The 15,016-nt window shown below is 38.1% G+C and overlaps 1 protein-coding gene across 1 annotated transcript in view; it reads right to left on the reverse strand.

Moving 5' to 3' along the window:
* aru (arouser) overlaps nucleotides 1-15,016 on the reverse strand; it is a gene marked incomplete at its 5' end in the record, with an annotated part of 438,900 nt that overhangs the window by 169,324 nt on the left and 254,560 nt on the right. The window lies entirely within an intron of this gene.

Consider the following 15,016-nt stretch of genomic DNA (forward strand, 5'->3'; position numbering starts at 1 on the left):
TACAATATATATACCACCGATCTCTATGATTTTTTCAGACAACAATATATGCTATATACGTAAGCATTTAGTGAAATTTGAAGCTTCTAGCTGTTAAAACGCAGCACAAATTGCGCAAAGTTTTTTATCTGAACAATCGGTTGTATGAGATATATACTATGTATACCACCGATATCAATGATTTTTTCAGAAATCAATATACGCTATACCCGAAAGCATTTGGTGAAATTTGAAGCTAATAGCTGTTAAAACGGAGCAGAAATTGCGCAAAGTTTCTTATCTGAACAATCGGTTGTATGAGATATATACTATGTATACCACCGATCTCAATGATTTTTTCAGAAATCAATATACGCTATACACGAAAGCATTTGGTGAAATTTGAAGCTTCTAGCTGTTAAAATGGGGCCGAAATCGCAAAAAAATGTATATATATACTATATATATATATACTATATATACCATCATATATATTATATATATCACCGATCTCTATGATTTTTTGACACAAAAATATATACTATATACGTAAGCAATCGGTGAAATTTGAAGCATATAGCTGTTAGAATAAGAAAGAAATTGCGAAAAGTTTCTTATCTGAACAATCGGTTGTATGAGATATATACTATATATACAACCGACCGCTATGATTTTTTCAGAAAACAATATATGCTATATACGTAAGCATTCGGTGAAATTTCAAGCTTCTAGCTATTAAAATAGGGCTAAAATTGCGAATATATATATATATACTATATATACCACCATATATATACTATATATACCACCAATGTTTATGATTTTTTCAGACAACAATATATGCTATATGCGTAAGCATTCGTTGAAATTTGAAGCCTCTAGCTCTTAAAACAGGGCAGTAATTACGAAAAGTTTCTTATCTGAACAATCGGTTGTGGGGGATATATACTATATATACGACCGATCTCATCAATTTTTTCAGGCAATAATATGTGCAATATACGAAATTATATGGTGAAGTAAGATATGACAAAAATCCTCTTTTTCTGAAAAATCGGTTGTATGGAGGATATATGCTATAGTGGTCCGATCCGGCCGGTTCCGACAAATGTATAATCGGACACCCAAATATAACCGCTCACCAAATTTTATCAAGATATCTCAAAAATTGAGGGACTAGTTTGCATACAAACAGACAGACGGACATGGCTAAATCAACTCAGCTCTTCATCCTGATTATTTCGGTATAATTAATGGTGGGTCTATCTATTTTACTTTAAGGACTTACAATTTTGGGTTTCGTGACGAAATTAATATACCATTTCATTTTCATGAAAGGTATAAAAATAGGTAGGTACTTTGTGTGAGGATGTAAAGCTTCACGTTCACGATCACAAATTGTCAGCAATATCCTCTAACGGGAGTCCAAGGAAACTTGCTGTTTCAACAGGGGTGGACCATAAGGAAAGGGGTGTTAGAGGCGTTGGTTCCACATTACAATTAAAGCGATGGTTGGTGTCATGTGGGGACACATTGCAAGCGGGGCATACATTTTGTATGTCGGGTTTGATTTTGGATAGGTAGGAGTTTAACCTGTTACAGTATCCAGAACGAAGTTGAGCTAGAGTGAGTATGCGTTCCTATTCCGCAAGTTTTGGGTACTGTTCTTTGAGTACTGGATTCACCGGGCAATTCCCGGCATAAAGGTCCGATGTCTGTTTGTGGAGTTCACCAAGGACCTGCTTGAGTTTTTTTGCTTCATACGGCTAAGTTCTCAGGTGCCGTTTTCCTCAAAATGCTTACGGAGATGAATTCTTAAGTCCTTGGGCGGTGTTGGCTTATCGATCAGATGGCTGTTGGGATGCCCAATTTTCTGGGCCGGAGACTGGGCCTTTATCGTTTGAGTGGTGACTCCACCTCCTTTAGAAAAAACTGGAAGGGACGAAGTTTAACATTCCCATGCCAAATATCGGCATTTAACACCTTCTCATAGCACCAATCTCCTACACCCAATTTAAAGTTGACTTTCCTTAGATCACCTTCAATAACATCCTTCTTCACAAGCTTAATGCACACCAGAAACCGCTTCTCAATTGAGATATACTTAGAAACAAGAGATATAATATTGTCGGAAGTTACGCTAGGTAAGAACGAGGATATGTGGAACCAATTCATCGATCGTACGACACCAAGTTTCTGACTGTGGCTGCATCCAACAAGTAAAGGCTGTTTACGAGGCTTTCGGTTAGATTTATTATTAGTTTTCCATTCGGAAACATGAGACACAGTACGTGTTGAAGCAGTTGGAATAATACGACTAGCAGCCGACAAACCAAGTGAGCGGTCAAATCCATTGGAGGACAAATATAACTTTAGAGTCAAGGGGCAGTACTAGGACCTTTAACGAATGAATATGGAGTAGTATCACTAATAAGCTTAGTAGTAGTACACTGCTGGGATACTTCCATATGTACAGCAAATGTTTTAGCTAAAGAATTTTGATTCTCAGTTAATGTAGTAGAAAGAGTAACAGCAGAATTAAAAACAGGTTTAGCACGTGGTAGGGTATCTGGCAGCGAAGAAGCACGCAAAGTAACAGCAGCAGCAGTGTTCGACGTAGCTTTCGCATTTAATGCATTTGTGACAACAGTACCATATAGCATAGGTGAGCACGCCGCAGCAGTTTAGTAAAGATATATCGATTTTTGCTCAAGTTATCGTGTTAACGGCCGAGCGGAAGGACACACGGTCGACTGTGTATAAAAACTGGGCGTGGCTTCAACCGATTTCGTCCATTTTCACAGAAAACAGTTAGCGTCATAGCATCTATGCCCTACCACATTTCACAGGGATTGGTAAATTGTTGTTCGACTTACGGCATTAAAAGTATTCTAGACAAATTAAATAAAAAAGGGCGGAGCCACGCCCATTTTGAAATTTTTTTTTATTTCTGTATTTTGTTGCACCATATCATTACTGGAGTTGAATGTTGACATAATTTACTTATATACTGTAACGATACTAAATTTTTTGCTAATTTTTATTTAGCGCACATATAGGAATAGGAGTAAGGCTCCTGCCAAATTTCATCATGATATCTTCAACGACTGCTATACTAAAGCTTGCAAAACTTTCAAATTACCTTCTTTCAACAGTGGGCGGTGCCACTCCCATTGTCCAAAATGTTACTAATTTTCTATTCCACGTCATAAGGTCAACCCACTTACCAAGTTTCATCGTAAAAGTGGGCGTGGTTATAGTCAAATTTCGTTCATTTTAAATAGCGATCTGAGATGAGTGCCCAGAAACCTACATACCAAATTTCATCAAGATACCTCTGAATTCGCTCAAGTTATCGTGTTTAGGGACGGACGGACGGACGGAAGGACATGGCTAGATAATTTTTTTTCCCCCGGATCATTTTGATATATAGAAGTCTATATCTATCTCGATTAGTTTATGCCGTTACGGATTACCGTTATGCGAACAAAGTTAATATACTCTGTGAACTCTGCTCAGCTGAGTACAAAAATGTAAGGCGCGTTAACCTCCGAAGAGATCTAAGGCCAAGCTTCTTTTCCAATTTGCGTCGTGCTCCTATTTTTTTTTTTCCTACAAATTGTCGGGATGGGACCTACTTGTTTAATGCCTACTTCGAACGGCATCTGCAAGGCAGATGAGTTTTCACTGCCGAGGGGCAACCCCGCATAGACAAATTTTCTTCTAATTGAAAAAACCTGTTTCTAAAGTTTTGGATGTTGCTTTTTCCGGGGCGTGAACCCTGGATCTTCGGTGTTGTAGGCGGAGCACGCACCATCACACCACGGCGGCCGCCACATTCCATAGTATGTTTAAAATGAAAGAAAACAAGCTGGTGCCCACAACAATTCTGCATGCCCGGTATGTGCGGTCCGGCTTAACGCCTTTATGCCTACAATAAAATGCCTCGTGTTCCTTGCTGCCTCTAAAGTTCGAGTTCAGATGCTGATACAGAGCCTTTCCAAGATGGGCCCTATTCTTCGTTACGTGCCAATTTTTGCAAAGTTAGTAGCTTTAAAATCTTTAGCTTTTTGTACACCCGCGTTACTAACTGACAGGGTGACAACCACACTTTCCTTGAACTTTATCGCATGCGACAAATTTTGACGTCAAAGGAAGGTGACAAACGCAAAAATGTACATTTTCTTTGACGGACCATTACAAATTCCAATAATTACGACTCTTTTAGTACGGAGCATTAGAGGGAATTAGCTTCGGATATCTTTGGCGTGATACGTCCCTAACTCTCGACCCTGCAAGTCTTCGAGCTGGTTATAGCAATTTCCGAGCTTCTTTCGAATCCTGCATTTAACAAATTGTGAGTCTAATTTGGCATTGTATTTGTCAGAAAATTTACTGAGTGCAAAGTTGCGATGGTAAACTTCTTGATCTTCTTTAAAAAAACTGATTTAGAACGCAAGTTATACTGCTTGACGTTCCCCTCGTAGGCTTTCCTTATAATATCCTGTATATAATTTCGCAGTAACGCTAAACTTTCAGTCCAAGAGAGAGGTAATACTGGCTCTTCCAGCAAGGATAACTCCTTCAGCATTTTGTAATCTGATCCATGCGTGATCATAATAAATAAAATAAATGTAAGGAGCGATAACCTCCGAAGAGATCTAAGGCCGAGCTTCTCTTCCAATTTGCATCGTGCTCCTCTTGATTTTCCCTACAAGTTGGCCGGATGGGACCTACATGATTTTATACCGACTCCGAACGGCATCTGCAAGGCAGTTGAGTTTTCACTGAGAGCTTTTTTCATGGCAGAAATACACGCAGAGCGCTTGCCAAACACTGCCGAGGTGCGACCTCGCTTAGAAAAATTTTCTTCTAATTGAAAAACCTTATTTCTAAAATTTTTGATGTTGCTTTGCCCGGGGTTTGAACCCAGAGCATCCGGTGTGGTAGGCGGAGCACGCTAACATCACACCACGGTGGCCGTCATGCGTGATCATATCCAAGCCAAATAAGGCTCGATACGGGGAACATCTTAGAGATTGGTGAAGTGCCGATCTTAGCGAACAGGATATGCTTGATAAATGCAAGTCCTATTCTGTTTGGTCCTTATTAAAGTACGAATCGCGGATAGAAGCGAACGATTTACTTGCTCGGCGGCATTGCTCTGTGGCGAATATAATGCAGTGTACATCTGGTTGATTTCAAGTTCCATGAGAAATGCCTTGAATTCTTTTGCTTTAAATTGGGTCCCATTATCACCTAAAATAGTTTCGGGAACTCCAAAACTGTGAAAAATATTTTCGAGAAGGAATTTTTGTATTGCAGCAGATGTGAATTTCTTTAGCGGTTGTAGCCAGTGGTACTTACTAAAGTCATCAAGGGCGACCAATAGACCTATGTGGCCATTTTTGTTGTAAAGGAACGATACTCTATTTCAGTTTTAGATACTCATGCACTTTGTACCATTTATTACAACCCTGTAATGTAGATATATACTCATAGATCCTAAGAACAAATGTCAAAATGAATTACTTCCTTTTTCTATTACTTGCAATAAATACTTTATCACAACAGGTTATGGGCCTTATGCCACGTGATTAATTAATACGAGCAAAAAGTTTTTCGCGATAAAATGTTGTCTTCTTCGACTTTACCTGCGTCATTTCACTTGGAAAGGCTACGTGGCAGGGAGAATTTCGATGTATGGAAGCGACAAGCAAAATCCTGTCTCGTAATTAAAGGAGTTTGGAAAGTGGTCGAACAAGGTATTGCAAGCGATAAAGACGTCGACTTGAACGAACGTGCTTTAGCTGAGATCACGCTCATGGTTGATCCTAGCAATTTTGGACACATTGCGAGTGCCAAAACAGCTAAGGAAGCGTGGACCGCACTTATGAACGCGTATGAAGATACTGGACTAACCAGAAAAGTAGAGCTGCTAAAACAGTTGGTTAACATTAGGCTCGAAAGTCATGATTCCATGCAGGAATATATAAACGACATCGTCATGATTGCACTGAAGGTGAGAAATGCAGGGTTAAATATCGACGACGAATTAGCTGCTTCATTAATGTTAGCTGGATTGCCTAACGACTTCAGGCCATTGGTAATGGCAGTCGAAAACTCTAAAGAAAAACTAACCATAGATATGGTAAAGAATTTACTTCTTCAAGACGCAAAATTTGATAGTGTTGATAGAGAAAAAGCTCTATATTCAAAGCATAAAAAAAGCTTTGCCAAATTTCAATGTCACAGTTGCAAAGCCACTGGACACTACTCTAGAAATTGTCCCAACAAAACTAAGAAGAAGAATAACACAGAAAATTGCAGAAAACCAAACGAAAGAGGAGATGTTTTGTTTGCAATGAAGGCGAGCAGTCAAATTAATAACAACTACATTGACAATAAATCGCGCGCAAAGCATACAGAAAAAGTGAATATCAAAAACAACATTTGTGAAGGTTGGTATATTGATAGTGGTGCAAGCAATCATATGACCAACAACTACTCACTATTAAACAAAATACATGATGTTAAAGACAAAACAATTGTCGTTGCGAATAATAATGAACTTTCTGTTGAGTGTGCGGGGGAAGTGAGTTTGTCTCTCTGTAAAGAAAAGGAAATCACAAAAGCAATTGTCAAAAACGTGGAATACGTTCCAAATTTGTGTGCAAATCTATTGTCGGTTCGTCAGATGACAAAGAATGGCAATAAAGTGTTATTTGAAGGCAAAACATGCAAAATTTATAATAAAAGCAATAAAGTTATGGCAACCGCCTCGATTCACAATAATTTGTATCGACTAAACTGTGTAGAAAACGATAAGGAAAATAAAGTGTTCCTTGCAAAAAGTAATCCAAAACTATGGCACCGCCGAATGGGGCATATCTGTAATATCTCTTTGGATAAAGTGCAAAAGTCTAGTGTTGGTATTAATTTTAATAAACCTAATGCTGAACCGTGTACTGTGTGCATAAAAGGGAAACAGACACGAAAGCCTAATAAAAACATAGGAACACGATCCAATGATTTTCTGGAAGTAGTGCACTCAGATGTTCTGGGACCTTTGCATATAAGATCCTTCTCTGGTGCTCGTTTTTTAGTTTGCTTTGTAGACGATTACTCTCGAAAGGTTTTCGCTTATCCCACGAAACACAAATCTGATGTATTTGAAAAGTTTAAATGCTTTAAAGCCATGGCAGAAAATCAGTGCTCAAAAAATATAAAAGTTCTGCGTACAGACAATGGCAAAGAATACGTAAATGAGAATTTTAAAAAACTTTTGAGGCAGAGCGGAATTATTCACCAAACTAGCTTTCCGTATGCTCCAGAGCAAAATGGTGTGGCGGAAAGAATGAACCGCACGTTAGTAGAGCGGATTCGCTGCATGCTAATCGATAGTGGTTTGGATGAACGTTTTTGGGCGGAAGCCGCTGTAACCGCTGCCTACTTGACGAATCTTGTACCGTGTAGAGGCGATAATCGTAGCCCTGATGAGATCTGGTCCGGAAGAAAGCCAGTACTAAAGCACTTACGAGTCTTTGGATCTACCGCTATGGTTCATATTCCAAAGGAGAAACGGCACAAACTAAGCCAAAAATCGATAGAATGTATCATGGTAGGTTATAGCTCTGAAAGCAAGGCATACAGGTTGTTCAACCCAACCAATAAAAAAATTGTCATTAGCAGAGATGTTGTGTTTTTAGAAACACAAAATAAACATAACGTCAATGACAAATATCTATTGGATCTTAGCCATGTAAACGATGTCAATTCAGGAGAGGATGAAAGTGGTGGTGAATTGACAACAGTTGATGAAAGTGGTGGTGAGTTGACACCAGTTGATGGTGATACGGATTCTGATGACGATTATCATGACTCTATTGATATCGCAAGCCACGATGAAGAAAAAGAGCAAAACGTTGATCAAGTTCGTCGTTCCGAAAGGATTGCAAAGAAGGAAGCAGTGTCGCATAACTTATGCGCTTTCGTATCAAACGATCCGGAAACATTTAAAGAAGCACTATCTTCTACCAACTCAAATGAGTGGCAAGATGCAATGCAAATTGAAATAAATTCGTTGTTGGCAAACAATACATGGACGCTCGTCGATCTGCCACCCGATAAAAAGGCAATTCAATCCATGTGGGTATATAAAACAAAGAATGATGCTCCATTATGCAGAAAAGCCAGACTGGTAGCAAAAGGCTGCGCGCAAAAAGAAGGCATCGACTATTTTGAAACATTCGCTCCTGTGGTGAGATACGAGTCCATACGGTTCTTAATAGCATTGGCAGTCAAATACGATATGGTTATACATCAGATGGACGCAGTTTCCGCCTACCTGAATGGAACATTAAAAGAAGAGGTGTTCATGCTACAGCCCCAGGGTTTCAATGATGGGTCAGGTAAGGTGTGGAAATTATTAAAATCAATTTATGGTCTCAAACAATCGGGACGTGTCTGGAATGACACTCTCAATCAAGAGTTATTGAATATGGGACTCACTAGAAGCGATGTTGACCAATGTATATATTTTAATATATCTGGTGGTAATATGTTATTTATTGCAATTTACGTTGATGACGTATTAATTATGTCAAATGCACCAGACAGGCTGCAATCTATCAAAGAAAATCTTTCAAAGAAATTTAAAATGAAGGATTTGGGTATAGCAACAAATATATTGGGTATTAGAAAAAGCCGTGGTGAAAATTGCGTAAAAATTGATCAGGCACAGTATATATTAGATATATTGGAGCGTTTTGGCATGCGCGACTGTAACCCAACTTCAACACCAATAGATTGCAACCAAAAACTATCGTATAATATGTCGCCATCGAACGACAAAGCTAAACAAGACATGTCAAAAGTTCCGTACATGCAGGCAGTGGGCTGTTTACTTTTTGCGGCTCAAATCACTAGACCGGATATTTGTTACGCTGTCAATGTCCTAAGCAGGTATACTACAAATCCAGGAAGGGCTCATTGGGAAGCTGCCAAGCGTGTCATGCGGTATCTGAAAGGCACAATCGAAAAGGGTTTAGTGTACACAAAGTGTGACGATAACATAACAGGGTACTGTGATGCGGACTGGGCTGGGGACACTGACGACCGGCGTTCTACCACCGGTTATACATTTATTTTTCAATCAGCTGCTATATCGTGGAATACCAAGAGGCAAAAGACAATCGCGCTATCAAGTACAGAAGCGGAATTCATGTCTATAGTAGCAGCCATCCAAGAGTCGATTTGGCTTAAGCGCCTAGAAGCCGAGTTAACCCCAATACATGAGAATTCAATGATTTTGTTTTGCGATAACAAAAGTGCCATCCAAGTAGCATCAAATAACTCGTATTCGCCCCGAACTAAACACGTAGACATAAAATCTAAATTCGTTCGTCACTCAATCGAACTTAAGCAAATTCAACTAAAATATTTGTCAACAAAGGAGATGGTCGCAGACATCTTAACAAAGGGCGTTCCTTCTACGAAGCTGGAGCAGTTCGCTATCAAAATTGGTTTAAAAGATTAACGCATATACATTTTCACTTCGCAAATTTTTGTACTTTATTACATATAATATGCAAAATGCATGAGCAATAAAGAAAATAGTCGTTCAGGAAGGGTGTTGTAAAGGAACGATACTCTATTTCAGTTTTAGATACTCATGCACTTTGTACCATTTATTACAACCCTGTAATGTAGATATATACTCATAGATCCTAAGAACAAATGTCAAAATGAATTACTTCCTTTTTCTATTACTTGCAATAAATACTTTATGACAACAATTTTTGCTTCGCGGGTATAGCCCTAACAAATCAATATACAACCTTTGAAAAGGTCGACAAGTAGGACTATGAGCACCCATAGGAGGACGTAATGTGAAGTTGGGAGCTTTACTTTCCTTGCAGATTTCACACTGCCGAATGTACTCACGTACATCTTTGGCAAGACCAGGCCAGAAAATATAACGAAGTAATTTCTCGATCTGGCGGCCACCGTGGTGTGATGGTAGCGTGTTCCGTCTACCACACCGTATGCCCTGGGTTCGCACCCCGGGCAAAGCAACATCAACAAATTTAGAAATAAGGTTTTTAAATTAGAAGAAAATTTTTCTAAGCGGGGTCGCCACTCGGCAGTGTTTGGCAAGCGCTTCGGGTGTATTTCTGCCATGAAAAGCTCTCAATGAAAACTCATCTGCCTTGCAGATGCCGTTCGGAGTCGGCATAAAACATGTAGGTCCCGTCCGGCCAATTTGTAGGGAAAATCAAGAGAGCACGACGCAAATTGGAAGAGAAGCTCGGCCTTAGATCTCTTCGGAGGTTATCGCGCCTTACATTTATTTTTTTTATTTTAATTTCTCGATCGTTTATTGTACACCCGCATGGGAAGACGTTAGGCTGTATTGTGTTTGTTTTGGGGCATCGGTTCTTAGCCTATCTGGTACCCGTAACTTCCGGGGAGATTTGTCATCTTTGTCATCTACTACGTCGTGTTCCGTTCTGACATTATTTTATCGACAATTTTGATATCGACAAATTTCTCAGACTTTTCATGAAATTTTTCCTTGAGGGTTATATACGCATCATCATTGAAAGCATTGGAATCAAAATCTATGATCGGACTCATACCGAACCCAGCTATTTCATTTTGACATAGCCGTGACAAAGCATCGGGAACGATATGGTCCTTTCCCTTCCGATGCTATATAGAAAAGTTAAATTGTTTTAAGTGAAATATCCAACGAGCGAGCCTACGAGAGACGTTTTGCTGCTGCAGTAACCAAAGAAGACTAGAATGCTCAGTTACTACTTCAAACTCTTGGAGTTCCAAAAAGCATCGAAACTTTTCAATAGCTAGTATTACGGCTAAGCATACACGCTCGGTCACGCTATAATTTCTTTGAGCTGACTCAATTTCTTGGACATAAACGCTATTGGATTTTCTTCGTTTTCTTCGGACAATTGGACTAAAACTGCGCCAATGCCAAAATCTCTGGAATCGCAATGTAAATAAAACGCAATGTCAAAGATCTGGTGGAATTATTTCATCCATGAGACGACACATTGTAGACGGGGCATTGCATAAGCCGAACGGCATGACCTTAAACTAGTAAAGCGGTCGCCCTGGGACTGTAAACGCAGTCAACGGTTTTGATTAGTACTAAGCTCAATTTGCCAATATGCATCTTTCAGATCAAGTTTGGTAATTATATTAGTATTCGGTAGTCTTGAAAATATTCCATCAATGCTAGGTAAAGGATAGGCATCTTTTGTCGTAACGTCGTTAAGCTTATGAGCGTCTAAACAGAGTCGAACTTGATTAGGCTTAATTACGCGACGCATGGAGGAACTCCAAGCACTTACGGTTGGCTCAATTACATCTATCTCGAGCATCCGGTCTACCTCAGTATAAAGTAACTTTTCTACCGCTGGACTAACGGGATAGAAACGCTGTTTTAGCGGCTTTATCTTTCCTTCATCGATATGATGTTGAATTTAGGAGTTAAAGCCTAATACTTTAGATGCGTTTGGAAACATGTTTTTAACTACTTTTAGCTGCTTGAGTTTCTGGCTGACTCAAAGGATACAGATTTGTGTCTTCTTCTATTTTTGAATCGATTTGCATCTTCAGGAAACTTATTATTTTAGGTGCAAGGGCAAAGGTTCTCCAAAATTCATGGCCTAAAATAAGTTTCTGTTTTATGGAAGGTACAATGTAAAGTTTCATTGGCATCTTGACAGACTTATAGGTCATAATTACATTAAGCACATATATAATTTGCTGGTTTTCACCATCGGAAGTTCTCCTTTCGCAAGGTTTGAACCGAGGCAGCTTATATTTGACTCTGTGTCCAAGATACCCAGTTTTTTATATGTTAAAAAAGAAACTTCTGCATAACTATACGTTAACCATTCTGATTACTAAATAAAATAAAAAAAAAAAATTTTTTTTAAATAAGCTTTTATTATTGGTTAATAAAATTAACTAAAAAGTAAACAATAAATTGACTCTAAAGAAATATAATACTTTATAAGTTCATTGTAACCTTTAACGATAATTAGGCTTTTTCGTCTGCGACAAAAAAATTCTATATTTTACATAATTATATATTTTTAACATTAAAACTTTACACCTAAATTATTAAATCTTACAGTTTATATCACAGTCCTAATTGTTCTAATAAAAAACGTGTTAAATTTTGATGGTATAATTAAGAACATTTAGGATCTCCTTTTCTTGCTATCGCAATGTAACACGCTTTTATTAGAACAATTAGGACTGTGATATAAACTGTAAGATTTAATAATTTAGGTGTATAGTTTTAATGTTGAAAATATATAATTATGTACAATATAGAATTTTTTTGTCGCAGACGAAAAAGCCTAATTATCGTTAAAGGTTACAATGAACTTATAAAGTTTTATATTTCTTTAGAGTCAATTTATTGTTTACTTTTTAGTTAATTTTATTAACCAATAATAAAAGCTTATTTTTAAAAAAAGTTTTTTTTTAATTTTATTTTTTACTTTTTAGTTAATTTTTTTAACCAATAATAAAAGCCTAATTTTAAAAAAGTTTTTTTTTCTTTAATTTTATTGTTCATTTTGTTGCCACGAGTATAGGACAAAAACTGTCCATCCCCCCAGAGGTCCATTGTAAAGGGATAAGGGCTTCAGTACAACAGGGTTCGCCCTGGTACCCTGAGGCGCAACGTTAGCGATATGAAATTTTTATACACCCTCATATCATTCAGCCCTCGGCACGTGCTCACCTTGGCATTGGGTCATAAATACTAATAATAAATCAGAAAAAATCCACATTCATAACCAACAAATTTTCTCTGTGGCAGAGATCAGCATCAGGTAACTTTTTTGATATTCTAATATATCCGCAGCAATTTGAGTATGAGTACGTATAAAACAACCAAGCGCAGCTAGCCTGATCTATTCGTTGACATACAAAAATTATTGTGTAAGTATAAGCTATGGTGCATATGGATACAAGCTAAAACGGTTTCTCACGAACTATTCTCGTGTTTGGTTTGTTTTCGTATGAAATTTTTCATTGAAATACGAAACAAAAGTTTGCTTCGAAGGGTGAATTTTAAAGCGCAACTGCTAGCTTAGCTAATCAGTTATCAGCTAAGTGAAAGAAATTGTGCTTTTGAAACGATACGTTGAACCAACTGTCAACAACCCATCGATAAAAACGTTGAGTGAATAGAGCGGAAAATTTGTATGCTCACTAATTTGCCGTAAAGTTGCAACTGTGCGTTCCAAGAAGTTATCACTAATCAACTTCGCCAGCAGTGTTGCTTTTGGAATGCGCCCTATGCTTTGTTCAACTCATTCAAATCAATTTGTATATATGTGCATACACATGTCACGTGTTCTTGCAACAACAAAACGTTAAATACATACGTACATACATATGAATATACAGATTTTCGAGAAAACATATCGTATGTGTTTGTCAAAAGTAGCTTCACTTCAGATATCAGCATCTTCGGTTGTCAGATCTTTCGCGTTCAACGCTTACGCGGTGTCAGGATGAAAAAAGACTCTCAACCAAATTACTGATACGAATCGCTACGTTTGAATAACCCTGACTGAGCATGAGTACACGATTTTTTATATCATGATCCGAATCGAAATAAAATGTGACTAAGTTAGTTGAAGCATTTTTGACAGAAAGCACATATAAAATTGTGTCAAACAGTGTTAACTAACTTAAAATCATATTTTATTGTGACTTGGCCTATGTCGCGTTCAGTTTACAACTACTCATTGCAGACCTCTACTCTGTGTATTAAATCTGTTTTAAAATAATAGCCGTGTTTTTTCTTACACGTAAACGTCTATACGCTTCTAATTTATATGGACTGCTAAGCGCCAAACTTTAAATACACCTCTGAAGTTGCTGCGCATAAAATGTGTACTAATAAATTTCAATACGCATTATGTGCAGATGTAACTGAAATATGTGTTTTTGTTTCACCCCCTACACTAATTCTATGTATTCTACGTGTGTCCACAATTCATCGCAACTGATTTAGCTATATGTTATACACAGGCATACAACAGAGGGTCGTGTCTCCGCTTTTCGTTAACTCTGTAGCTGTAGCTAGTTGTTTAACCACTGCCGCTAGATGGGTCTCCTAAGCATTATCTAAGCGAGGATAGGCGTTTTTTTCACGCGCAAACGTAAACCTATACGCGTGTATAAATAACACGGCTAATATTCCAGCTTTCGCTTAGCTAAAATTCCATCGCCAAAAATCTGTAAAACAAAATCAAGTGCGCAGAAAAGTATGCAACACTTACCGATAAGAGCCTAACCGCGTTAGCGTTCGTTGTATCACAGAATTTTTACACTTTGAAAATGACGGCTGTTGTTTGCAAGGTTGCATTCCTTTGAGTGTTCGTTTTCACCATCTGAATTAACAAAGTAATGAGCCTGGACATTCGCGCAATTTTAGTGATGTAAATTGCATGGCGCCAGCGCCAATGCGGTGCCAGCTCAATGGTAGCTTATTGAGGAAATGACTCCAAGCGAATTTTTGACGCTACTTAGTAGTGAGTGCGTAGTACATTTCACTTGCGCTATTAAGTGAAACGACATTTGTGGGTCAGGCACGAGTTTGGTGTTATTGGCGCTACTGGCAATGATGACACTGAGCTGATGACGGTAGCGCTGGTAGTTCAGCTTTTGAATCAGAGAAAGAATTGATGACCCGTGTAAATTATTATGGCCTTGGCCGTGTAAATTATTATGGTGTATTTGTATATTTTAGATTTAATACACAATTAATATGTGTGTGTTTGAGCGGCCAAACAATAAAAGTAGTATTGCTAAAGTGCTGCTTAGTTGATGGAATGTCGCTAATTTCCTAGCGATGATCAGCAAATTGTCAATATTTCGTTCAACGGACGCGCAAAATTGCCACATCTGCTCAAATTTTCCAAGATTTTCCATTCTTGAATTAACTTAAGCTGTTATGTCAATATTTTTCAGCCAGCTTTTT

This window comes from Eurosta solidaginis, chromosome X (genome assembly GCF_040869045.1).
Source record: "Eurosta solidaginis isolate ZX-2024a chromosome X, ASM4086904v1, whole genome shotgun sequence".
Classification (NCBI taxonomy): domain Eukaryota; kingdom Metazoa; phylum Arthropoda; class Insecta; order Diptera; family Tephritidae; genus Eurosta; species Eurosta solidaginis.